Genomic DNA, 25,171 nt, shown 5'->3' on the forward strand with positions numbered 1-25,171 from the left:
AATATTTCAAGCTACATTTTTAAAATGCATGTTTTATTTTCAATTCATAAGAACATAGAAAAAGATTCAGAGGAGGATAAGAAGTAATGTAGCATGTGAGAAAATAAGAAAGTATCCGTGACTCAGACTTAAAAAATAAAATCTGAGGAAGGGATACAAATGCAGAGATGTCAATTGTAAAAGGTCTGGATAGAATGAACATGGATTATATTCAATATCAGAATTTCCTAATTATAAACTTCCCCTCAAAAGAAGTAAGTTTGGGACAAATGCAATGAAATATTCCTTTAGGGTATAGTATGCATTTGAAATGTGTTATACTGAGAATTATGTGAGTTTGTGAGTTATACTACACAAGTTTTATGAGTTATACTAAGATTATATGATGAGTTTGAAAGAGCATTTTGATGAACTCACGGGTCATAGATATGTAAGATTATTAGAAGGAAGTAGGTATATAATTATGTCTATTCATAACCCTTGATGTTAATGTAATGCAAGGTTCCCTCTAAACTATTCCTTAACAACACTGCCAGAAAATAATAACAATAATAATATTGATCATGATGATGATGATGAAAATAGCTAACATATAGCACTTACTATGTGCCAGGCACTTTTTTCATGCTTTTTAATTATTACCTCATTTGATCCTTGTAACAATCCTGGGACGTAGGTGCTGTTATTATCACCATTTTATAGATGAGGAAACTGAAGCAAATAAGTGATTTGTCCAGGGTTACACAACTAGTATGTCTGAGACCAGATTTTCTCTCAAGTGTTCCTGACATTAGAGTGATCCAATAGAACATTTTGATATTCTTAAGAATAGTTTTTAGTATCATTTTACAACTTGTATATGTATATATACCTACATATGTGTATGTATATGTATATATGGAAAAAATAAACATGACAGACTTGAACTTATACCAATTTGGGAATTGAATGAATTGAGATTTAAGTCTTTACTTTCAAATTAATGTTATCTTCATCTCTTATAGACCAAATTCTCAATAAAATCCAGCAACCATTAAGAGCTTACTACTGTGTACTAGGAATATAACATAGTCCCTGCCTATATGGAGCTTATACCCTATTAGGGTAGATATGATACGTATAACTACAATGTAGGGGAAATACATAATGGTGGTACAAACTAGCTACCATGTGAGGTGAGGTCCAACAGGCCTAAGAAGAACAAATCAACAGAGAAAAAAAAAGACAAAGAAAAAACATTACCAACAGAAGTGTTCAGGGGAAGATTTCCTGGAAGAGGTAGCATTTGAATTGGACTTTAAAAGACGGGCAAGGGGTAGCTAGGTGCAGTGGATAAAGCAACAGCCCTGGAGTCAGGAGGACCCGAGTTCAAATTTAGCCTTAGACACATAACATTTACTAGTTGCGTGATTCTGGGCAAGTTACTTAACACCATTGCCTAGCCAAAACAAAAACAAAAGCCAAAAAACAAAAACAAAAGATGGGCAAAATGTCAAGAGGTGCAGTGGAGAAAGGAAGGGCATTGCAAGCATAGTGAATAATAAAAATAGAGCCATAAAGGTAGGAAAGCATGGAATGCATACAAGGTATAAGGAATACTCCTATTTGTCTGGAAGTACTTTAAAAGAAGATTGTGGTATCTGACTGTCAATAGCCTTAAACCTCAAGTTTATGAAGTATGAAAGTGATCCTATAGGAAGCAAGGAGTCAAGGAAAGGTTCTGAGCAGAGGAGTAATGCAGTCATATCTGTTCATAAGGAAGATTAACCAGTATGAAGGATGGTTGGAAAGGAAAGAGAGTGTATAGACAGTGGCCAGTTAGAAAGATACAGTTATCACCTCCACATCATGACTTTGCCCATCGTGGTTTTGATATGTCAAGAGTTGGCATAAGAAATTAAATGGGAATTTTTTGGAGAGTTTTGCAGAAACCACAAATGACACATGAAGGCCAGTAGATGATACAGAAAATGTTTAGAAACTAAAAAATGCATAAAATATGCACATAGGATTATATAATATCAACCCAAATTTTGCAATAAGGTACTATAAACACCCCATAAAAGAAAAAGAAAAAAAATCAGACTTCTTCTCTGGTGTGAAGGGAGGGCCAAACATTTTTACATGATTTTCCAGATTGAGGGAGCGCTATGCACCTCCCCTCTGCCCCGCCATAATGGGGAAGGGATAACTATATTGTAATATTCCTGGAGAGGAATATTACAGTTCATAAAAAGGGACTATACTAGGGTGATGATAATGAAATAGAATGGAAGAGAAAGATATAATGGATATTGAATAAGGAAAATAAATAGAACTTGGTAGCAAATGAGATATGACAGGTGAGAAAGAAGATTTCAAGCAAGAGGTCAGTAGGGAATTGGGTAAGTGTTGTTGCTGTTGACACAATTAATGAAATAATTATGTTTAAGAAGGGAGAGTTGGGGGGAGGGGTGCAGGGAGGTGGAGAAATAGGTTCTATGTTCCTTTGAACACAGTGAAATGTAGTGAAATATCCAGTAGTCAGGATGTCCTGTAAGCAGTTGGAGATTTAAGTTTGATGCTCGAATAGAGAGGTCAGGGCTAGTGCAATAGCTCAGGAATTATTTTTTAGGAGGTGATAAATAAAGATGTTGGTGTAAAGAAGTTTGCCAAGGGAGACAATGGAGAGACAACAGAGACAGAGGGAGTCACTGAATATTAGATTTGAGGACCCCCAATATCATTTAGTTCAATGAATCATAGATATTTGTTAAGCACCTACTATGTGCCAGGCACTGTGCTAAGTGCTGGGAATACAAAGAAAGGTTTAAAAAAAAAAAACCAATCTTTGGTTTCAGCAAGATCATAGTCTAGCAGGAGAGAGAATTTGGGGGAGAGGGGACTCTGTAGAAAGATATATACATGATAAATTAGAGATAATCACAGAGGGAAGGCAAATGGGTAATAAGCATTTAGTAAATGCTTACTATATGCTAGGCACTATGGTAAGCCTTCCAAGACACTAGCATTAGCAGGGATTAGGAAAGGCTTGCAAAAAGGAGAGTTTTAGCTAGGACTTGAGTTGTAAGGGACTTCAGAGACCAGTTGATCCAACTCATACATAAAAGGAATCCCACCAAGGCTAAGAACCCTGGAAAGCATGTGTCTGGTAGGGTTAGGAAAAGAAGTAAACAAAAGAGACAGAGAAATAACAGTTAAAAAGGTAGGAGAACTAGGTGTAGTGATAACTTCTGAAGCCAAAGGAAGAGAAAATATCCAGATGGATGGGATATTCAGCAGTACTAGATGATAGAGAAATCAATATGGATGAATACTGAAAAGAAGTCCTTGGATTTGGCAATAATTAGGTAGTAACTGAGATTAAGTGAGTAAGGGAATAGTGTGGAATGGAGGTTTTGTGTGTAGAGAGCTTCTAAGAAGTTAAGATGTGTATGGAAAATGGAGAACCAAGAGAAGATGAGATGATAATTAAAAAAAAAAAAACTTTAAGTATCTACTCTGTGCCAGGCACTCTTAAATTCTGGGGATACAAAAAGAAGGCAAAAGACAGTCCTTCTCTCAAGGAGCTTACAATCTAATGGGGGAGACAACATACAAACAGATGTATACAAAGCAAGCTATATACAGGATAAATAGGAAATAAAGGGGGAAGCACTGGAATTAAGAAGGGTTAGGGAAGGCTTCTTGTAGAGGATGGGATTTTAGTTGGGAGTAAAAGGAAGTCAGAGAGGTCAATAGTTGGAGCAGAGAAAGGAGAGCATTCTAGATGGGGGGAGAGCCAGAGAAAAAACCCAGAGCCAAGAAATGGAGTGTCTTGTTCATGCTTGATGGAATAGAGAGATGTAGAACAGTCAAAGGAAGGCATTTCAAGGTTGGGGATACCTGAATACATTGATATGTCATAGGAAAGAGTGAATGGAATGAAATGGAGTAGAATGAAAATGAGAGAGGAGTGATTTTTGGAGCAAATTCCTGGAGAAGGTGGGAGGAGATTGTAATGATCACTATGATAATCACTCATATTTAAGTATTACACAGCTCTTAGACAGTGCAGGTTAGGGCTAAGCTTAAGGTTAAGGCCTAACTTAGTGATAAGTAGAGATGGGAGGAAATGAAGAGAATGAGTAGTAGAGAAGTTTTAAGGAGTGGTACAAGGGGATTGAGTTAACTTTTCTGATGGCCACATTCATTTTAGTGAAATAGGAGGCTAGGACATCAGCTTTGAATTTTAGAGTAAGGGTATGGTTGGGGGGAGGGGACAGCTAGGTGGTTCAGTGGATAGAGCACTTGGTCTGGAGTCAGGAAGACCTAAGTTTAAATCTGGCCTCAGACACGCACTAGATGTGTGATCCTGGGCAAGTCACTTCACCTCATTTGCCTCAGTTTCCTCATCTATAAAATGAGCTAGAGAAGGAAATGACTAATCACTCCAGTATCTTTGCCAAGAAAACCCCAAATGGGGTCGTGAAGAGTCAGATACGACTGAAAAATTACTAAACAACAACATAGTTGGAGACAAACAAGAAAAGCTCTTGAGCCGTCTCAATGGACAATCATTCAGATAGGAAATTAGCAAAAGTAAACTAGTTTCTGCTAGTAAAGTTTGGGGATGTAAGTGATATCTTAATTCCTAGAAATTGAAATAGCATAATTGAGTTCTCTGGACTACTCATTAAAGACTACTCTAGTAGGCAGAGTTAATATACTTCCTGATTATCTGTTTCACATGTAGGTTTCATATTACCAAAGAATGATTTCTAGAGGTGATTAACTTCAACCTGATCAACAATATTAGCTATTGCCATGCTTCTGTGATTTAGATGAGATAATAGGTGTTTGATAGAGCAGTTAGTACTTTTGGTGACTGTACAGATATAAACATAGGCAGCTTAGGATAAGTAGAAAAAGACTTGGTCCTGATCAGGCCCCTTTCTCACTGTGTTGTATATTCCAGGAAGACCAACCGCTAAGCTGGCCTGTCTTAATCTTGTCCTGACTACTCTTTGTCCCTTTGGTTACTTTATGTCCAATCCATCCTCCACAAAACTGCTAAAGTAATCTGTCTAAGGACAAATTTATCTTTATTATTCTCCTATCATAAAACCCTCCATGGTATTGCCTGTGGGATTAAATGTACCTTCTATTCCTGGAACATAAGGCTTTCCAAAATCTTACTACCTCTTAACCTTTCCAGACTTTTTTTTTCCATACCATACCCTTCCCAAACTTTCTTCTAAATGAAGGGAACTGTTGTTCCCTGAACTTGATACTCTCATTTCCTGCTTTTATGCATTTACACAAGCCATCCATGATGTCTGCATTGCCCTCTTTCATCTCTCCCTACCAGAAGCGTTATCTTCTTTCCAAGTCTAGCTGCCATATCTGTGAAGTCTTTGCTAATCTCTTCAGTTAGTTGTGCTCTTTCCTCCTTCAATTTTCCTTGTACTATATTTACTTGTGCAAATATTATATTTCTTCAGCAGAATATAAGCTTGTTAAGCATGGGAATGTTTTCTTTTTCTGATTTTGTTATTCTTAGAACCCAACCCAGTGCCTTAAATGGAGGAGGCATTTGATAAATATTTGTAGACCTGAATTCACAGTATATGTCCTGGCCCTAATTTAACCCCATATTTCCAACCTTCAGTCTAGTCCAGTAGATGATAATAGAGAAGCATCTTCTTTATGCTTTCCATTCTATTCACTAGCAGTAGAAATAACTGCTTTGGTTATTTTGATATTTGATTATTTTGTTATTGGGGTATAGTTTTTATTATTTAGCTGTAATATATTGAAATTTAGTGGTGAGATCCAAATCATATGGGAAAAAAAAAGAAGCCAATTGGCATTCTAAAGAGTGGCATTTCTTTATTGATGGAAAAATGACTATATTGGGAGGGAGAATTCCCAGTTAAGGAATTCCCAGAGAGAAGACATCCACAAAGAAAATGTGTGTTCTCCTAGAAAGTATGAGATGAGATGAGATTATTAAATGAAGTATTTGAGTATATGAAATATGTTGGAATTGGAGCTTGTGTATGGGGCAGGTCCTAGAAAGGAATGTATTTGGGGTTTTCTCACTAATTAATGATTCATAAGGGAGAAAGTTAATTGAATGGTAACTGTGTTTCTAGGAAGGTATTTGCCATAGTACTTATTGGTGTAATCACTATATAAGAGGCTTGCGACTTCAAATGTGATAAAGACCTAGAATTTGAAGAAAGAAAAATATTAGACTCCTGAAATTGAAACTAATTGGAATTACCATGAATAATGGATGAAATGCTATAGGAATAACCCTACCCTAAGGGATTGGTTTGTGAATATGTAGTTAGTGATAAAATTATGGTGAATTCCAAATCTCATAACTTTAAGATAAGATGTGAACTGCTAGGTATGATAGTACAAGCCCATAATATTTTTGATTTCTGCTCCTTGGGAGGCAGAGGCGGGTGGGTTGCTTGAGCTCAGTAATTCGGAGCTGCAGTGGGCCAAAGGCCAACCAGCACCCATGCTAAATCAAGCACCAGTATGGTGAGCTTGTGGTGGAGGCCAGCAGTATTGCCTGAGGAGACAGGAATTTGCCACAGTAAGAAACTGAACAAGTCAAAACCTACATTCCTATCATCTCATAAGGAGACCCAGTCTCAAAAAACAAATCAGCAAAAGATAAGATGTAATCTCATTAATTATAACCTTAGTCTTGGCTGAGATCATATTACTGAAGATCTGCAAAAAGTCTAGAATAAAAGTAATGCCAGATTATAAGGACTAGTCTGCAGTGGAAAAGGAAATGAGAAATGGGTAGATTTTCTTCCACTGAATTATTTTATAGATACTGTGTACCATATGGCTTAGCACCTATTTGTTGGTCTTATGTTACCTTGGATAAGTGACTTGATCTTTTGAGGGCCTTGATTTTCTCATATATAAAGTGAGAGATTGTGATTCAATTATTCCTAAGGTCCTGCCAGCTCTAAATCCTGTAATTGAGAGGTAAGAGTACTCTAATTCTAATGAATAGGCCTAATAATCCAATTAATCCACCTATTAAGTGCCTACTAAGTGGCTGATACTATGCTAGTCTTGGGGATACAAAGACAAGAATGGAAATAGTCCTTCCCCTTAAGGAGCTGACACCTCTACATACCTAGAGTTTTCAGTCCTTTTTCAGTGGTGTCCAATTCTCTGTGATTCCCTTTCAGGGTTTTCTTGACAGAGATACTAGAGTTGTTTGCCATTTCCTTCCCTAGCTCATTTTCACAGATGAAGAAACAGATGAGACAAACAGGGTTAGTGACTTGCCCAGGGTCATACAGCTAGTAAATTTTGATTCCAGGCCAGGTATTGTACCCCGTGCCGTACCTAGAGTTACAGCTGCCCTTACCTAGAATTACTGGAGGGCAATTTAGTAGGTTATCTATTTCAATGAAAATATCTCTTTATAACATCCAGATTAGTTGGTTCTAATTCTATATTCCCCAAAACAATCTTCTATTCTATACTTTTCTTCTCCTGAGTGGATCTGTCCTAATGACTGGTATAGCAGATATACTCTTTCAGCCTCAGTTTTCTCATTTGTAAAATGAGTATGAGAATAAGAGGACCTGCCTTATAGAGTTTTTATGAGAAGCAAATGAACTAACATGCCACCCTCAAATCGTTAAATAGATGGTAATTGTTGTTATTATCATCTCTCATTGTAAATTGGCATTCTGGGTAACAAATCTATCTTTTTATGAGTTTTGTTAGCATCATTTAGTCCCCACTTTCTCATGCTCTCCACCCCCTCCCCGAGCCTCACTGACTAGTGAAGTGGAAAAATCAAGTTTGCGAATCAGTGAAGATGAACAGTTTCAGAACTGTCTTTAAGCCACCAAAGCCCAGATATTCTGTGAGATCTAACCTGAGCCACAGGAGAGTTTTCTCGACTACTTACCACCTCTCAATTACAACATGTGCCAGAGCTGAGTTTGTGAAGGATGCTTATGTAATTCATTTAGTTATCATTTATTTAAGTGATTATTGTGTGCCAAAGCACTGTACTATTTGCTGGAATATAGTAAGTAGACTAACATGTGGCATAAATTTAGTGCAGAAACTTTGTGGAAATGAAAGACAGAAGTGTGAACTTTCACTTCACTTTCTGGAGAAAAAAATTCCCAATAGTCCTTTCTGTGCTTGACTAATGAATACCTCAGAACTTTTAAAGTGCTTCCTTCACAAGCTAAATATGTGTCTTCCGGGCCCTTGTGAATTAACAGTCTTATAAAAGAAAGTTGAAGAGAAAATGGCATTTGGATGTTATTTATCCTTATAATGAACTCTTGGTAGGAAGTGTGAATCAAAGAATTTGAGTGGGAAAAGCCATCTAATCCATCCTGAACTGATCAAAAATCCTTTCCACTATGTCCCCAAAGGGTCATCCAGCTTCTGTTTGTAGACATTGAATAGAGGGGAATCAACCTTCCTAAGGGGGCTCAGTGGAGGGGAACCCACCTCCTCCTGAGGGGACTTATTCCAATGAATTGTTATTAAGCTTTTCCTTAAGCCAAACCTGCCTAATTCTACCATATGGGACAGAAAACCTCTTAATCTTTTAAATATTATATAAAACTTTGATGAACTCCAACTAGTTAGTCATTTTAAATATTATAGTTAGACCAATTAACTTTTAATACCATTTTTAGTAGGCATATGACAACTGATAGAGTTCTTTTCAAGTTTCTGTCCACTCAGGTTTATGTAGAAGTAGATAGTATAGTCAGGCTGCGTGGAGATAAGTCAGCAGAGCTTCTATCCAAGAATATTAGATATTAGGGTTTCTTGGACACAGAAGCCTTAAGAAATAGCATGTATAATAATACTTGTTTTATACAAAGCACAAGGCAGATAATTCTCTGTCTGTTTCCCTCCCTTCTTTCTTTCCTTCCTTCCTTCTTTCTTCTTCCCTTCCTTTTCTTCCTTTGTTCCTTTGTTCCGTTCTCCTAAATTGAGGTGGGTGCTGAGAGAAAAAAAAACAAAGAATTCATGTGAACTGAACAAAATGATATAGGTTTTATGCATGAGGATTTCAGTGTGTAGAATACAGGAGATCATCTTTTGTGAAACTTAATAATGTTCTACAGCTTCACATAGTGAAGCCATTAAGGTATTGCTGTAGAGTGCAATGCTTTAAAAAAAGAAAAAACAAACACCACTTTAGTTCAAGTGATAAAACATATCTCCCAGCTTTCCTTTTCACTTCTGCTTTGTAATCATAGTGTTGGCTTCAACTATTTTTAGTGTTTTAAAAACAATTTTTGACTGGTCATCTTAGGAAGGCTTAAAGTTAATAATAAGTCTCTACATTTCTAAATGGTGTTGAGTCTATGTTTTACCTTTCACATTTTTTTCTCGTGGGTTGCAGTCCTCTAACAAATAGAAATGTTCTTTGCAACATTAGGATGGTGATTAGGCTCACTTAGCATTAAAATACTAGTCAGTATTTATATATATTGCTTAGTCAATATTAAAATATGTATGTCATTCTTATGAATCTGAGATATAAGATTAGCACATAGAGGGATTAACCTGTAGCTATTGTCTCCATAAGACTACAGACCAAGTTCAGAAACTAATCAGGCTGCTTTAAAACTGTGATTGTTCTCTTTCTTTCTTTCTTCTTTTCTTCCTTTATTCCTTTCTTTCTTCCTTCCTTCCTTCCTTCTTTCTTTCCTTTCTTCCTTTCAGTATTTCATTCTCAATATAAATGAAAAACTCCTATTTGAAGAGGGAACATGTCTTTCACTCCATATTTGAACAAAAAAAAGCTCAGGTCACCAGATTCTCATAATATCCAAAACAAAACAAACAAAAAAAAAAAAAACCACAACTGAACCCATTCTCCTTCCCTCCTCAAAAAGTTGGTGGAACTGGTATGTATATAAAGGTGGAGTTGTTTGTCTTTGGGTAGGTCAGTAGTAAAAAGTGGAAGAGAGGTTGTTAGGTAAAGCATTTTAAAAAAGTATACCACTTTCTTCCAAAGAACTTACCTTAGATGTTACTTCTGAAAATACTAGTTGGATTTTTAAATCTCTTTGGGGAGGGAGCAGTAATTAAACAGTTTCATTGGCTCAACGGGTAGGATTTTCTTTCTGACTAATAACAGGTGCTGGTTTAGATCAGTGCTGGGCATGAAAATAAAATTCTTAACCTAGGCAATATAAACCCTCTCCCAAATTTTCCCCTTCAATTATAGTTCCAACATAGCTTTATAGGAAGGATGAACTACTTGGGCTGTGGGGGCCATCTCCAGTTGTTCTGATCTCTATCTTGCCACTGAACCCAGATGGCTCTGGAGGAGAAAGTGAGGCTGGTGATTTTGCACAGCCCTCTGTCACTTAAATCCAATTCACTTGTAAGTCGTGGCATCACCTTCCTAATGTCAAGGTCCTCTTTAAGAAAAAAGGACAAATAACAACAACAACTACTCACAAGGGTGTAGAATCTTTCATTCATGGGATCAAAGAAGATCATAAATCTAGGGCTGGAAAGAACCTTAGACTCCATTCAATTATAGCGCCTCATTTTACAAATGAGGAAATTGGGGCCTACGGAGGTAAATTGATTTTTCCAACATCCCACAAGTAATCAAAAGCCAGAGTTAAACCTGGGTCCTCTGAGGAACTTTGTTATTTTAGTAGTTGTTAAAAATCATTTAACCTTGATGATGAAAAAACCTTGGGTTCTTCATTTTTTAAGTGACAGGGTTGAGCTAAATAATTTTTAAGCCTTCCAGCTCTGAGATTCTATGATTCAATTCAACAAACATTTATTGTCTGCTATGTTCATTCCAGGCACTATACTGGGACTAGAGAGATGAAAACAAAATAGACTTTGTCTTCAAGGAGCGTGCATTCTACTGGCAGGAAGAGAGAATGCAACATACACAAATTAATGAATCTGTGGTAATTTGAGAAGGGAGAAAACATTCAGGAGTCCATCCTGTTGATGAAGAGTATTAACTGTCATAAATTATTAAATTTTCAGAGAAGAGAGTTTTACCTTAGATATTTTATAATTTCTCTGAAAAGTGAATATATACATACATACACACATACATATATATATATATATATGTATATTTGTATATTTACTGAGACCATGTGTCTCAGTATACACCATATGGGTGCATATTGTTTTACAGAAGAGACTTATTCTTTTAAAATTTAATTTTTTTAATTAACAAAAAAAATCTATGTTCTCTTCCTTCTACCTTTCCCCTCCCCATTGTGGGGGTAGGGGGAGAAGAAAAGACAACCTTGTAACACATGTAGTCAGCAAAACTAATTTCCTCATGAACGAAATCCAAAAATATTGTCTCAGTTTGTATCCTGAGTTCACCACCTCTTTGTCAGAAGACAAAATAAACCTCTTCTTGAGAAGCGGTGAAATATAAATAGTCACATGTTTGAGTTGAATCATATCTTAACTGTATTAGCAGATATTATTTAGAAGAACTGCATTTAATTCTTTCATTAATTTTTTTTTACTTTGACAGATAAACTGTGGGGTAAATATTCTCACTGTTTTGCAGCTCTTGAACTCTTTTCACCCTTGCCATAACCTAAATTCATCCCTGTACTTCCCTGTCCTCTTTACCTGGTGCCTGGGCTCTAACAAGCGCCTCCTAATTGGTTTTCTTGTCCCCGTTTCCTCCCTTCTTCAGTTCATCCTCCACATAACTGCCAAAATGATGTCCCCAATCTTATACTCCTAAAGCATAGGTTTGAACATGTCATTGCCTTGTGCAAGAATTTCCATTAGTTTCCTTTTGCTTCAAGAATAAAATATAAACTCTTCTGTATCACATTTAAAACTGAACTGTATTTGCTTTTCTGTGTATATGTTGCTTCCTCCAAGACAATGTAAGCTCTTTGAGATCAGAGACAGATTCATTTCTCTCTTTGTACCCTTCACACCTGGCATAGTATCTAGAATGCAACAGGTGCTTATTAAATACTTTTAAAGAAATAAACAGGCAACCATAAAAAATGGTCCTCAGTCTCTTGGGGTTCCTTATCACTCTTGCAGTGATGGTGGTGGTGTTGAAAAAGTAGGAAAAGGATACTAAGAACTACTGGGTTCTTAGATCATCTAGAGCCATCAGTTTAATCATTGCTACTAGCAATGTGCATTTTTGTCTAATGATTAAGGAATTGATTCACCAAGAACCAAGATTAGTAGAAAGATATGGACAAGAATTGTGAAGGATAAGGATGAATGGATTGGTAATGTTCTATGTAAATTGAAGAGTATGATGAGATCATGATTTCATTGATAAAGTGACATGTTAACTTGTAAAATACTCAGATTTAATAGGGGGAGCTATTAATAACATAGAATACATGATTTTTGTTTATCTGATTTGTTCTTTGTATCTCAAATGCAACAGCAAATTGATAATGAGATTCAGTTTGTAGATTTCACGATGGGCTAAAGATCTCATTTGATACTGAGAAAGTACCAGTACAGTTTGACTTTCAATTATCCTGATTCCCTGTTATTTGCTTAGTTAGTTCAGTATCTTTTAATCAGTGTAATACACCTCAAAACAATGTCTCTTATCTTAATTCTGTGAAAAATTTAAAGAGAAAATGGTGAACTGAATTTTGAGCAAATTGGGTATTTCATCAGATGACTTAAATGGAGTATTTAAGAATGATTTTCTGTAAATGTGCCTTATACTTTGGGTTCTTCAGAAATTGCTTACAGCTCAACATTATGAGCTAGTTTTTAATGCAGTTTTAATTTCACTGCAGTAATGAGATGTTTTTGATTTAAAATGCCAGTTACATACTTTCTGCGTTGAGTTTGCAAGGCAATCTGATTACATATTTCCAGAATGACAGTACCTTTTTCCTCTTAAAAAATGAAGGTAGAAGTAAGTCTAATTGTACCTCAATCTAGTTTTACATACTGATTTAATTTTAGATTTAAAAAAAAATTACATCCCCACCCCAGAAGAGAAAAAAACAAAAGATAAAATTACCTCTACCTCATTAGAGCTATTCTCTTGTCCTAGCCTACAACTCTGGCAAATTATTCCGTTAGTTCCTTTGAAAATTCTAGGTTATCATTTCCCAAGCCATTTTGGCTGTGAAATGTTTTTTTTTTTTCCATCTTGAAATATATTTACGGGACTTACAGTTGCTTGTCTTAAGAGTATGAAATGTGCCTTGTAATAGAGGGAGTGTTGAAGAAACGACATAGAAGAAAGAAAGTTTATTTTTATGCTGAGGAAAAATGGTGCATGCAATAAACACTTCGATATACACATAATCTTTATATTTATTATTTTAGAGAGGAAAGATTTCATTTGCACAGAAGTTTTCTCATGGAACCACTATTCACATTGTTCAGAAACAACTAAGTGATAGAGTGGTTAGAATATTGGATTGGGAGTTAGGAAAGTCTGAATGTGAATCCTGCCTTTGGTACTTATTACCTGTGTGAGCTTGGCTCAGTCATTTAAGATTTCAGCTTCAGTTTTCTCATCTGGAAAATGGGGATAAAAATGGTTTTTACCTCATAGGGATGTTATTATTAGGATGAAGTGAAATAATTTGTAAAGTACTTTGCAAATCATACAGTCCTATACAAATGTTAGTTATATAATTCCTACTATTGTTCAAGAATACAAGAGTTTTATAGAACAAAATCTAGGAAGCATTGTTCTAGTGAATTAAAAGAGAACTTCCTTTGTCCTGTGATTGGCTTGATCATGTATCATGAAACTTTACATATATGTGTATATATATATATATATACATATAAAATATATATTTATGTCAGGGCTTATTAGTCATTATGTAGAGAAACTTTAAAAAAATTATCTGAATTTTGATCATGTTACTAAATCTAAGCTGTAATTCCATGTGTAAGTGCCCTGTGAATAAACAAATGTTTTAAACAACTGAGGAATCTTTCATACAAAATAGAGATTAAATAGCAGTATTACAGGGTCTCTGCATCATTAATTTAGAGCTGGAAGGGACCTTAGAGGCAATATCTAGTCTAGGCCTCTTAATTTCATAAATGAGGAAACTGAGACCCCAAAAAGGTAAAAGATTTGTCCAGGGTCACATAGCTAACAAATATTAGAGATGGGTTTTGAGACCAGGTGCTTTGGTTCCCAGGCTAGCATTATTTCCATAGCCCCGTGCTACCCCATGAGGATGATAATAGCTTGCTTCAAATACGTGAAAGCCTGTTTTGTGGAGGAGGGACTACACTTGTTATGTTTTGTTTCAGTGAGCAAAATTGAGACCGGTAGGTAGGAGTTGTTACAGCAATTGATTTAGACTTAACGCCAGGGAAAACTTCCAATTGTAACTATTCCAAAGTGGTTTCTGTTGCCTTGGGAGGTAATTGGGATGTGACAGATGGTATCCTTGTTCAGGTACAGGTTGGACCAGATGAACTCTTAGGTGTCTTCCAGCTCGTAGATTTTGTAAGCTGTGAAAGGCATTCTAAACAAATTGGATGGCATATGGTAAGCCTTTGAAGCTGGATGGGGAAAGTCATAAGGGCACTAAGTGTGTTGATGCTTGGCGGAAGCAGACAGTACTAAAGAACAGTAGTTAGGCAAAAAAGGATGTGTATAATTAGTAGGTGGCCATGCTTGGGAGTTTAGATTTACTCTAGCAAGGTTGTTGTAATCTTGTGCTTCACCAGTTGACAGAAAAATGATGATTTAGAAAAATGATTTGTACTAATATAAATAAATTGCATTAAAGTCCACAGAGAGCTGGTAGAATGACAGAGGCAGCCACAGAAAGGAAGGGATAGGAAGGGGGAGAGAGAATGAATTGAAGTCTCACCTACTCCTCCATCTGATGACAATAGTATTCTGTACTGTCACTCTTGGAACAGTTAAGTAGCTCAGTGGTTAGAGACATGGGCAAATTCAAATCTGACTTCAGACACTTAGTGTCTGTGTGACCTTGGGCAAGTCACTTAACCTGTGTTTGTCTAGGAGGCAGCTAGGTGGCTCAGTGGATAGAGCATTGGCCCAGGAGTCAGGAAGACCTGAGTTCAGATTCAGCCTCAAACACTTACTAATTGTGTGACTCTGGGCAAGTCACTTAACTTCTGTTTGCCTTAATCCACTGGAGAAGGAAATGGCAAACCACTCCAATATCTTTGCCCAGAAAACCCCAAATGGGATCATGAAGAGTTAGACATGACTGAACAACTAGACAACCATCACCCTTAATCTTGACTTAAATTCTCCTTACTAAATCTTTCATTCTATGCTTCCCCATTCTGGTTACCTGGATTACTTATATAAGTAAACCTTATTGATGTACAACTCTGCTCTACATCACCCTATTCCCCCTGCCACTTAGTTAAATCTTTTGTTTTTGAATAAATTATATATTCCTAGAGTCATACTCCTGTCATAGGTTTTACTTTCTCCAAGTGTCAGTGACACCTATGAAGCCAAATTTTTTTCCTTGTACTGATGACTAGTTCACCTTGTTTGTATTTTGTACATTTGCATATGGACATTTGATCCATGAGTTTTATTGCTTATTCCTTATATTTATTCTTTTATGAAGTACTTAGTCATTTCTGATATTTCTCTTCCTACATTGTAACTATTGTTGATTGTATCACTTGACTGATAGATGTAGAACGCTTTCTTCACTATCCCTTTTGCCCCTTTCCTTTTTTTTTTTAAATTAGATTCACAGAATTCTTAGCAAGTGGATTTTTTATCAATTCTTGCTGAATGAACTCTATCATTGGCAAGAAGGTCATGGACCATTATTTTAAAACTATATAATCTCTATGCTCCCTAACAATATTATGTATTTACTATACGTGTACAGTACCATAAATGTACAATATATTGTACCATATTTTCAGTCACTCCACCCTAGTGGAGAATTTTTGAGAATTAAAGAACTGGTAGGAGGTCAGAACTAGAGATAAAGAATTTTTCTTGTTGGCACACAATAGAGATAGTAATTGAATCCTAGTTGGCAGATTTTAACTCCTTCCTCTGGCAGCAAATCTGCCCAGAAGTGAGCCTATTGAATCGTTTTGGTAAAAATAGACTCCAGTCAAGGAGATCGAGGATAGGAAGAAGAAGGATCTCCCACGTATGTCATCCTTCCCTACCCATCCTTTAAAAACATTTTTATTTAAAGTTTTTGAGTTCCAAGTCCTATCACTCCCTTCCTCCCTCCCCTCTCCCTTCCCTGAGATGGTAAGCAATCAGATATAGGTTATATATGTACAATATGTAAAACATTTCCATATTAGTCATTTTGTACAAGAAGACTCAAATAAAAGGGGAAAAAAAGGAAAGAAAGAAAGTGAAAAATAGCCTGCTTTAGTCTGTATTCAAACAATATCAGTTCTTCCTCTGGAGGCAGATAGTATGCTTCAGCATCAGTCCTTTAGAATTGTATTGCTGAGAAAAACTAAATCATCTGGAGTTCTTCATTGAACAGTATTGCTGTTATGGTATATAAAATCCTCCTTGTTCTATTCACTATGCATCAGTTCATGTAAGTCTTTCCAGGTTTCTCTGAAATCATCTTGCTTGTCATTTCTTATAGAGCAATAATATTCTATAATAATCATATACCACATTCTCCAAATGTTGGGCATCCCTTCAACCCAATTCTTAGCCAACATAAAAAGAGCTGCCATAAATATTTTTGTACAAATAGGCCCTTTCACCTTTTTTTTAATGTCTTTGGTATATAGACCTAGCAGTAGTATTGCTGGATCAAAGGGTATGTACAGTTTTATAGCCCTTTGGGCATAGTTCCAAGTGGCTCTCCAGAATGGTTGGATCAGTTCACAACTCCACCAACAGTGCATTACTATCCAAGTTTTGCCACATCCCTTCCAACATCCAACATTTTCCTTTGTTGTCATATTATTCAATATGATAGGGATGAGGTGGTACCTCAGAGTTGTTTTAATTTGCATTTCTCTAATCAATAGTGATTTAGAGCATTTTTTTTCATATGGCCATAGATAGCTTTGATTTATTTGTCTCAAAACTGCCTGTTCATATACTTTGACCATTTATCATTTGGAGAATGACCTGTATTTTTCTAAATTTGACTCATTTCTCTATATACTTGAGAAATGATGCCTTTATCAGAGATACTTGTTGCAAAATTTTCCCCCAATTTTCTGCTTTCCTTATAATTTTGGTTGTATTTGGTTTTGTTTGTGCAAAGACTTTTTAATTTTACATAATCAAAATGATCTATTTTACATTTTGTAATGCTCTGTATACCTTCTTTGGTCTTGAATTCTTCTCGGATCTATAAATCTGACAGATAAACTATTCCATGCTCAACTTGCTTATAACATCACCTTTTATGTGTAAATCATGTTTTCATTGCTATTCCATCTTTAAATCACCTATTTATATCATTTAAGCTTCCTGTTAATAACAATCAACCAATATCTTTACTTGGACTTTCCTGATTATTCCTCCCCTCTAAGCAATAAGCTCCAAAAGTTGATCTGAAGTAACATTTGAATTGGAATGTCCGTGCTAAGAAGTGCAATCATCATATATAAACATCCAATTTGTGTGACTTTCAGTCTTTTTCTATGAAAACCTCAGTTATCTATAATTTTGTGTTCTGACATAGGCTTCCTAGTGGACTCAGTCCTGTCATATCATGTTATTCTTATTCTTATTAATTGTTTATTTTTACCTGGATTTGTAATTTCAGTGGTTTAAGAAACTCCCTCTACCAGTGCAGATCTGCAAATCTGTAATTTATATCCTTAGAAAGTTCTTTGGGACCATGGGAGGTTAAGCAATTTGCCTTGTATGGGTCAGGGGCAAGATTTGAACCCAGGGTATTCCTGACTGTTAGGACTGAGAGGTCAGCTTTCTATCCACTATGTCATACTGCCTCTTGTCTTAACACGTAGTAACTTTAAACCTTTAAAAAATTCCTTTTTCATAACCTCTTCCTCCACCAAATTTCTTGAAGGAATTTCTAGAAGGAATCAAGTAACTTTAAACTGGAAAACTTCTTCTGTAACAAAATTTAGATTGCTTGAGTGGGAAAAAAAAAGCTGGTCTCAGGTAGGAGTATTGTGTTTCTATAAAGAGCTAAATGTTTCCTTTTGAGGTCTAGCATGTTAGATGGGAGCCTGTAATTCAGTGAATTGGAACGCTGGGATTTTACAAGTCTCTACTCTCTTCCCTATTCAAGAGTGCTTTTTTTTTCTTTTTTTTCTTTTTTATCACTAAACAAGTCAGGCCAGTTTTTTGAGATATAAAGATGCTATGTTGTTGCTCCCTGATAGTGTCACAAGACTGATCATGGGACAGAGATAGTATTGAAGGAATTGCAGTTGTTTCAATAGCAAACTTTTAGATGCTTTAACAAATACTCCTATGTTCTTGAAAAGTTTTTCCACTTGTAAAGTTTTTTTTTTCTACAATGGAATGAATTTCTCTTAAATTCATAAGTGAATTAGTTTTTAATTTGACTTTACCACCAGAATATTTTTTTTAATTTTAAAATACTAACTTCATTTCATATTTTTAACTTGATACATTATGTTTTTATAGAACAGACAGGTCTTAACATTTTTAATTCAAATTTTTTTTAAGCACTTACTATGCCTGTTACTATTCTAGGTATTGAGAGATACAAATAACAATATAAGCAGCTTCTTTCTTGAAGATATTTACATTCTAAGGGTTTGAGGTGCAGGAGATAGAAGCTATCACAAGAAAGTGAATACAAAACAATCCAACATAAATTCAAATGGGAGAGAGTACTAATAAGGGAATGAGAGGGAGTAGAAATCAGCATAGGCATTTGGTTGGAGTTGGCACTAGATCTGTGCTTTGAAGAAACCTAGAAATTCTATGAGGTGGAAGTGAGGAGAGAGTAACTCTAACAAGCCCCTTTGTGGAGTATATTTCAGGAAAAGTGTAGTTAATTGTTAACAAAAAAAAAAAAAGATGGGCATGTCCCTTAACTTTTATAACGTAGTACTAACATTATATTTGACCAGAATTTTGTTGCCTTTCCATGGTGATTTTAAGTTATTGTAGCAATAGTGTATGTTAATCCGTTTTAAAAAAAAAATAATAATACCAACAGCCTCATTTTTACTTCCAGTCAGCTCTGTAGAGGCAGGTAGGTAACTCAGTGGATAGAGCACTGGTCCTAGAGTCAGGAAGACTTAAGTTCAAATTCAGCCTCAGACACTTACTGGCTGTGTGCAAAGCACTTAGTGTATGTCTTCCTCAGTTTCCTCTACAGCATCTGATCTCACAGGCTTATTGTGAGGCTCAGGCAAGATAATTTTAAAGCCCTTACTTAGCACAGTCTGGAACATAGTAAATGCCATGTAAATGCTTATTCCCTTCCCCTCTTCTTAGATAAAACCCTCAGGACTTGCTCATGAAGTTCAGTGTTAGTAAAGTTACTACTAAGTAGTACTCGACTACTCAGTTGTGTTACTAATAAGAATGGCTTGTATTTTGAGGCAACTAGGTGGCACAGTGGACAAATCCCTGGGCCTGAAGTAAAGAAGACCTAACTTCAAATTTTAGCTTGTTATTATTCAGTCATGGCCAACTCTTTGTTGATGCTTCCAACTATGTTGTTGTTCAAAAATTTTTCAGTCACGTCTGACTCTTTGTGACCCCATTTGGGGTTTTCTTGGCAAAGATACTGGAGTGGTTTGCCATTTCCTTCTCCAGCTCATTTGACAGATGAGGAAACTGAGGCAAACAGGGTTAAGATGCCCTAGGTCACACAGCTAGTAACTGTCTGAGGCTGGATTTGAACTCAGATCTTCACAACCCTAGGATTGGCATTCTATTTATTGTGCCACCTAACTGCCCTTAAATCTGAGCGTAGACACTAACTACATAACCTTAGACAGATCACTTTACCCCTGTTTGCCTCAGTTTCCTGAACTGTAAAATGGGAATAATAAAAGCAACTCATCTCTCATGGTTGTGAGGATCAAATGAGATAATATTTGTAAAGTGCTTAACACAGTATAGTAGATACCATACAAAGTGCTTGGCATTATTATTAACATTTATTATTATCTTAATTTTATGTATTTTTTTTAAAGTAGTTTGAAGGACATTTATCTCCTTTGATCTTCATAACACTGTGAGAGAGGTAACAGAATGTGGGTTGTGATGAAGAAACAAATAGAATTCAGGTGATTTGCTCAAAATGTATAGTTCATAATGAGAACTAGCTTATGGTAGAAGAAACTGAGGAAGACAGAGACTAAGTGATTTACCCAGGGTCACACAGCTAGTAAATGTCTGAGGCTGAATTTGTACTTAGGTCTTCCTGACTCCAGGCCCAGTGCTCTATCCACTGAGTCACCTATCTGCCTCCAGAGAGCTGATTGGAAGTAAAAATGAGGCTGTTATTATTATTTTTTTTAATGGGGATTAATACAGCGAACTCTACGTCTTTTGACTCATAGCCTGGTGCTATTGCTATCCCACCAGTGGCCGAAAGCTGCTAGAGATCTTAGCTGCTAGCTATCTTAGGATAGCTGGGGCATTGCTTAGGACTTAGGGGCATTGCTAATAACTGAAATTTCTACATTACTTGAGGTTTTACCAAGGGCCTTTGCTTGTATCTTCTCACTGGATCTTCACAACAACTCTCTAGGATTCAGGAGATAAGATAATTAGTGTAGCCTCCTAGTTACTTGGAGAAACCTTATTCTTATCTTGTGGTAGACTTTTTGGGGAATTTTCTAAAGACAAAGTCCTGCTTGAGTGGGTCTGCTTAATACCAGAGTTGGCCTGGTTGGTATTCAGGTGCACATGGGGGAGTGCTATAGGGAAGGGGTGTCTACGTCCCCTACAACTTAATCTCATGTTGGTTCACAATATTGCAATTATACAATTACAATATTGCAATACAAAATGTGTATTACAGCAAAGACTTGGTGGAGATGAGGGGAATATACCCTGGGATTTTATGTACTGCAGGAATAAGTGAATAAGTGTTTGGGGCCTTTATTATAGTAACCAATTAAGGAGCAAATTGTCTTGTCAGACAGTAGGATGTTTCTTTTTAGTTATGCCACCAGGTGGCAGCAGACACACACACAAGAGTATTCATCTGTGTCTTAATGGTATAAAAACATGTACCTCTCCTTCATTGAATAGTATGTTCTCTAAAACACTAAAATTATAAGAGAATAGCAAAAGGATATTTTATAGATTATTGGATATGTGGATTTGAGTTAATCAGACTGAAAATTATACCTTAAAACAGAGATTCTTAATCTTTTTTTTGGGTCCTAGCCTGCCCTTGTCAGTCTGATTAAGCCTGTGGACCCATTCTTAGAATAATATCTTTAAATATCTAAAATAAAATACATAGGATAACAAAGAAATACAATTATGTTGAAATAAAGATGTATTTTTTCTGATTTAAATTCACCAATTCCTGAAAAATCTTTACGTGGATACAGGTTAGGGATCTGTGAATCTCAGGTTGAGATTCCTGTCTTATAGATAAGGTTGGCTTAAAAAAATTATGTAGCAAATACTGGAATTACTTTGTGATTATAAAAATATTCTTTTAGTGATTCCATTTATAAAACAAATTCTTAAAAATACTTAAAATTACTAATGGAAAGGAAGTAATGATATGACTGGTTCAAAATATTGACATAAAAGTTAGATTTGTTGTCCTAATTTTTGTGGAGAAGGATTAAATAAATGCTTTGAAGAGCTTGCTAATTAAAAGAATCCAGTGGTGAATCTTGTAAGGTCAAGAATGCTTGTTGCCATATGAATAAATAGTTTTTTTTTTATTTACAAATTTGGATTTTCTTAGATTTCATTAGAATTTTCACTAATACTTTGAATAAGTCTGTTCTGGAATTCATAATATCTTATGTTTATATAGTATTTCAAAGTTTACAAAATATCTTTTTTCACAACAATCCAGTGAGGTAGGAAGTGCATATGTTATTATCTCCATTTTATAGATGAGTAAGCCAGGGCTTAGAGAAATCATAACTGTCTCATGCTCACATGGCTAGTAAGTGTCAGAACTGCATCTTGAACCATCCTCTGATTCCAATTTCAGTGTTCTTTCCATAGACCAATTCTTTTATCTACCAATCTATTGTTAAGTGCTGATCTGTGGCAAATTTTTGCTACCAAGAGGTCTTACTTATTAAATTCTATTTATTTGTATTTGTATAATTATTTGTAAATTGTTATAATAACCATATAATCATGTATCTATGAAATATATTTATAAATCGCTTATCCATAACAATTGTTAAATTATTTCTGCATGCTTTATTAAAGTATATTTATTTATAATTTTCTATTTATTTTTCCTGGGCCTGTGATTTCACCAGTGTAGGCAACTTCAGATGAGGAAACTCATTTTAACCAAAGCATATCTGCAAGTATTCTTTACCTTATAAGCTTAAAAAGTTAATTGTGTGGCATACTTAGAGGTTAAGTGATTTGCCCCGGGTAACACAGTTTGTATCAGAAACAAGTGCTCTCTGTAGCTCTGGTAGCTTTTTATGGTCAAAATGAGATTTTCTGATTCTAGGCTTAGTACTCTATCTATGTGTCACCTTGCTGCCCTAGTAGCCATTTAATAAATGTTGAAGTAAGGGGCAGTAGGTGGCGCAGTGGATAGAGCACCGGCCTTGAAATCAGGAGGACCTGAGTTTAAATCTGGCCTCAGACACATAACACTTACTAGCTGTGTGACCCTGGGCAAGTCACTTAACCCCATTGCCTAGCCAAAACAAAACAAAACAAAACAAAATAAATGTTGAATTGATTTGACCAATATACTTGCACAGAACTCTTTTGTTCTTTGGTTAACAAGAAGAAACAAATAAAGATTGAGGTGGCAAAGGAAACATCACATCTTTTTTAAGTAGTTCTGTTAAATACTTTGCAAGCTTTGAAGTGCTATGTAAGTGTTAGCCTTTACTGTTTTTGACCTTTTTTTTCCTGGAAAAAATTATATACAGTTTTTATTTTGTCTGTGAATAATGATAATTTTATAAGCCAGTGCTCCAAGAAGAAAAAAGAATAATGTTGGGATGAAAGACTAGCTCATCCAACTTCCATCTAGGATCTTGAAATGGTATGGCGTGGTATCTGTACAGTACTAGTATAGCCCTTAATTGTATATATGGCAAAGTACCTTTTTGCATAGTAGATTTCCAATCTTTCAGAAGATAAAAAAATATATGTTAGGGTCATAAGGAAATACCCTTAAAGGGAAAACAGATCAAAAATAGAAAATTCTTCCCTGTGTTCAGAGAGGGAAAGAAAAACCAACTGTAAAAGGCAGCCTGAAATTCTTTTGAAACTAGCAAAATAGAAATAGTTACTATGAGCTCTCTCTCTCTCTTTCTGTGTGTGTGTGTGTGTGTGTTTTCTGCCAGTAGTCATAGTTTTCAATCTTTGCTTGGAAACAGAACTCATTGCATCATCTTCTTTTGCCAATAAAGAAATGAAATGTGATTTGTAGAATAATTTCCAAAATTGCCTTGGGAATTAGAATATCACCATTCCCTCTATCCTATAAATGAGCAAATAGATGATGACTATTATAAATAAATCACTCATTTTAAAGGAAAAAGGGGTACAGGATTTTTTTTTCTTAGAAATGAGTGAAACCTCACTACTTTGAAGATGGTTTTAACAACTTATTTCCACTTGACGTTTTAATCATGCACATATAAAACTGGAGGGCTTGCCCTTTACTGGAGAGCTGACTGTCTTTGATTAAGCTGTTATAAGCTCTAGGTACCTAAGCATACCTAAGCATAGTGATATTTTTAACTTAAATTCTCTTACTCTGTTTAGCTTTCGTTGTAAGACACAGGATGCAAACAAGCATTAAAAGCAAAATTGCTATCCTGTAACTACTCTTTGTAGGACTGACTTATTTACATATTTTATAATCTTGGTATTAATTATGGAAGCATTGCACTATTCGCCTCAACTGTAAACATTTCTATTCCAATTTCCCATTACCATAAGTTCTACATCACTGCCCAGTAATGTCTATTTTAAGTTCTATCTAAGCAAAAAAAAAAAAAAATGTGAAGAAGATGAAAAAAAAACTTAGAAATATGTCTGAACCTTCATAATTCCGATCTGCCATCTTTAGATTTCTGTTAGGACAGAGGTGTAACAAAGAAATTGAATCCACAATGACCTGAAGATCTTTTACCCAGTAGTTTTAAACTCTTTCCTTATAACAAAGATGAACCAAGACACTAAAAAATAGCAAAATTGACAGAATTTCATCTCTCTGGCTTATCCGAGCCTAAGTGATAGAACATATTTATAGCTCACGATTTTTTACATGATTCTCCAACAGCCCTATGAGGCAGCACAAGTATTATTATCCCAATTTTAGAGATGAAGAAACTGAGGTTAAGGGACTAGCCACACAGCTAATAAATGGAAGAGCACTGGCAGCTTTCGAACCTGTTTTGTACAGCTTCTGCAACCTACTGGCTGGATTAAAAAAAAATAATTAGTAAAATAGGGCAGAGGCAGCTAGGTGGTACAGCAGATCCAGTGTTGGGCCTGGAGTCAAGAAATCCTGAGTTCAAATTTGGCCTCAGACACTTACTAGCTGTGTGACCCTGAGCAAGTCACTTAACCTTGTTTACCTCAATTTCCTCATGTGTCAAATGAACTGGAGAAGGAAATGGCAAATCATACCAGTATCTTTGCCAAGAAAATGCCATGTAGGATCACAGAGTCATACACAACTGAAATGATTGAACAACACAAAAATAGGGCAATGGACTCTAGCTGTGATAGAGATGAGGAAGGCTGGGAAGAATAAAACCTGCTTTCCTCATTGTTTGTTCACTATTTGTGAAGTATTGTAATCTCAGTGAATCTGCTGATAACGAAATGAAGTATTAGGGCAGTGGAGCAGTAGCTAGGAATATTTCTATCTGGGGCCAAATCAGATGGAGAGAGTGTGAAGGGATGGTGGTGATTTGCCCAAGGTCAAATATCTAGTAAGTAGAAAAGCTGGGATTTGAACCTACAACCTCTGATCCAGTGTTCTTTCTACTCTGTCATATTGCTTTAGTTTGTGGATATAGAAATTGT

At 35.7% G+C, this 25,171-nt stretch overlaps 1 protein-coding gene across 1 annotated transcript in view; it reads left to right on the top strand.

Annotated features, from left to right (window-relative positions):
* LOC114029390 (syntaxin-7) overlaps positions 1-25,171 on the top strand; it is a 60,268-nt gene that overhangs the window by 10,690 nt on the left and 24,407 nt on the right. The window lies entirely within an intron of this gene.

The sequence above is a fragment of the Vombatus ursinus genome, unplaced genomic scaffold (assembly GCF_900497805.2).
Source record: "Vombatus ursinus unplaced genomic scaffold, bare-nosed wombat genome assembly UNPS02014931.1, whole genome shotgun sequence".
Classification (NCBI taxonomy): Eukaryota; Metazoa; Chordata; class Mammalia; order Diprotodontia; family Vombatidae; genus Vombatus; species Vombatus ursinus.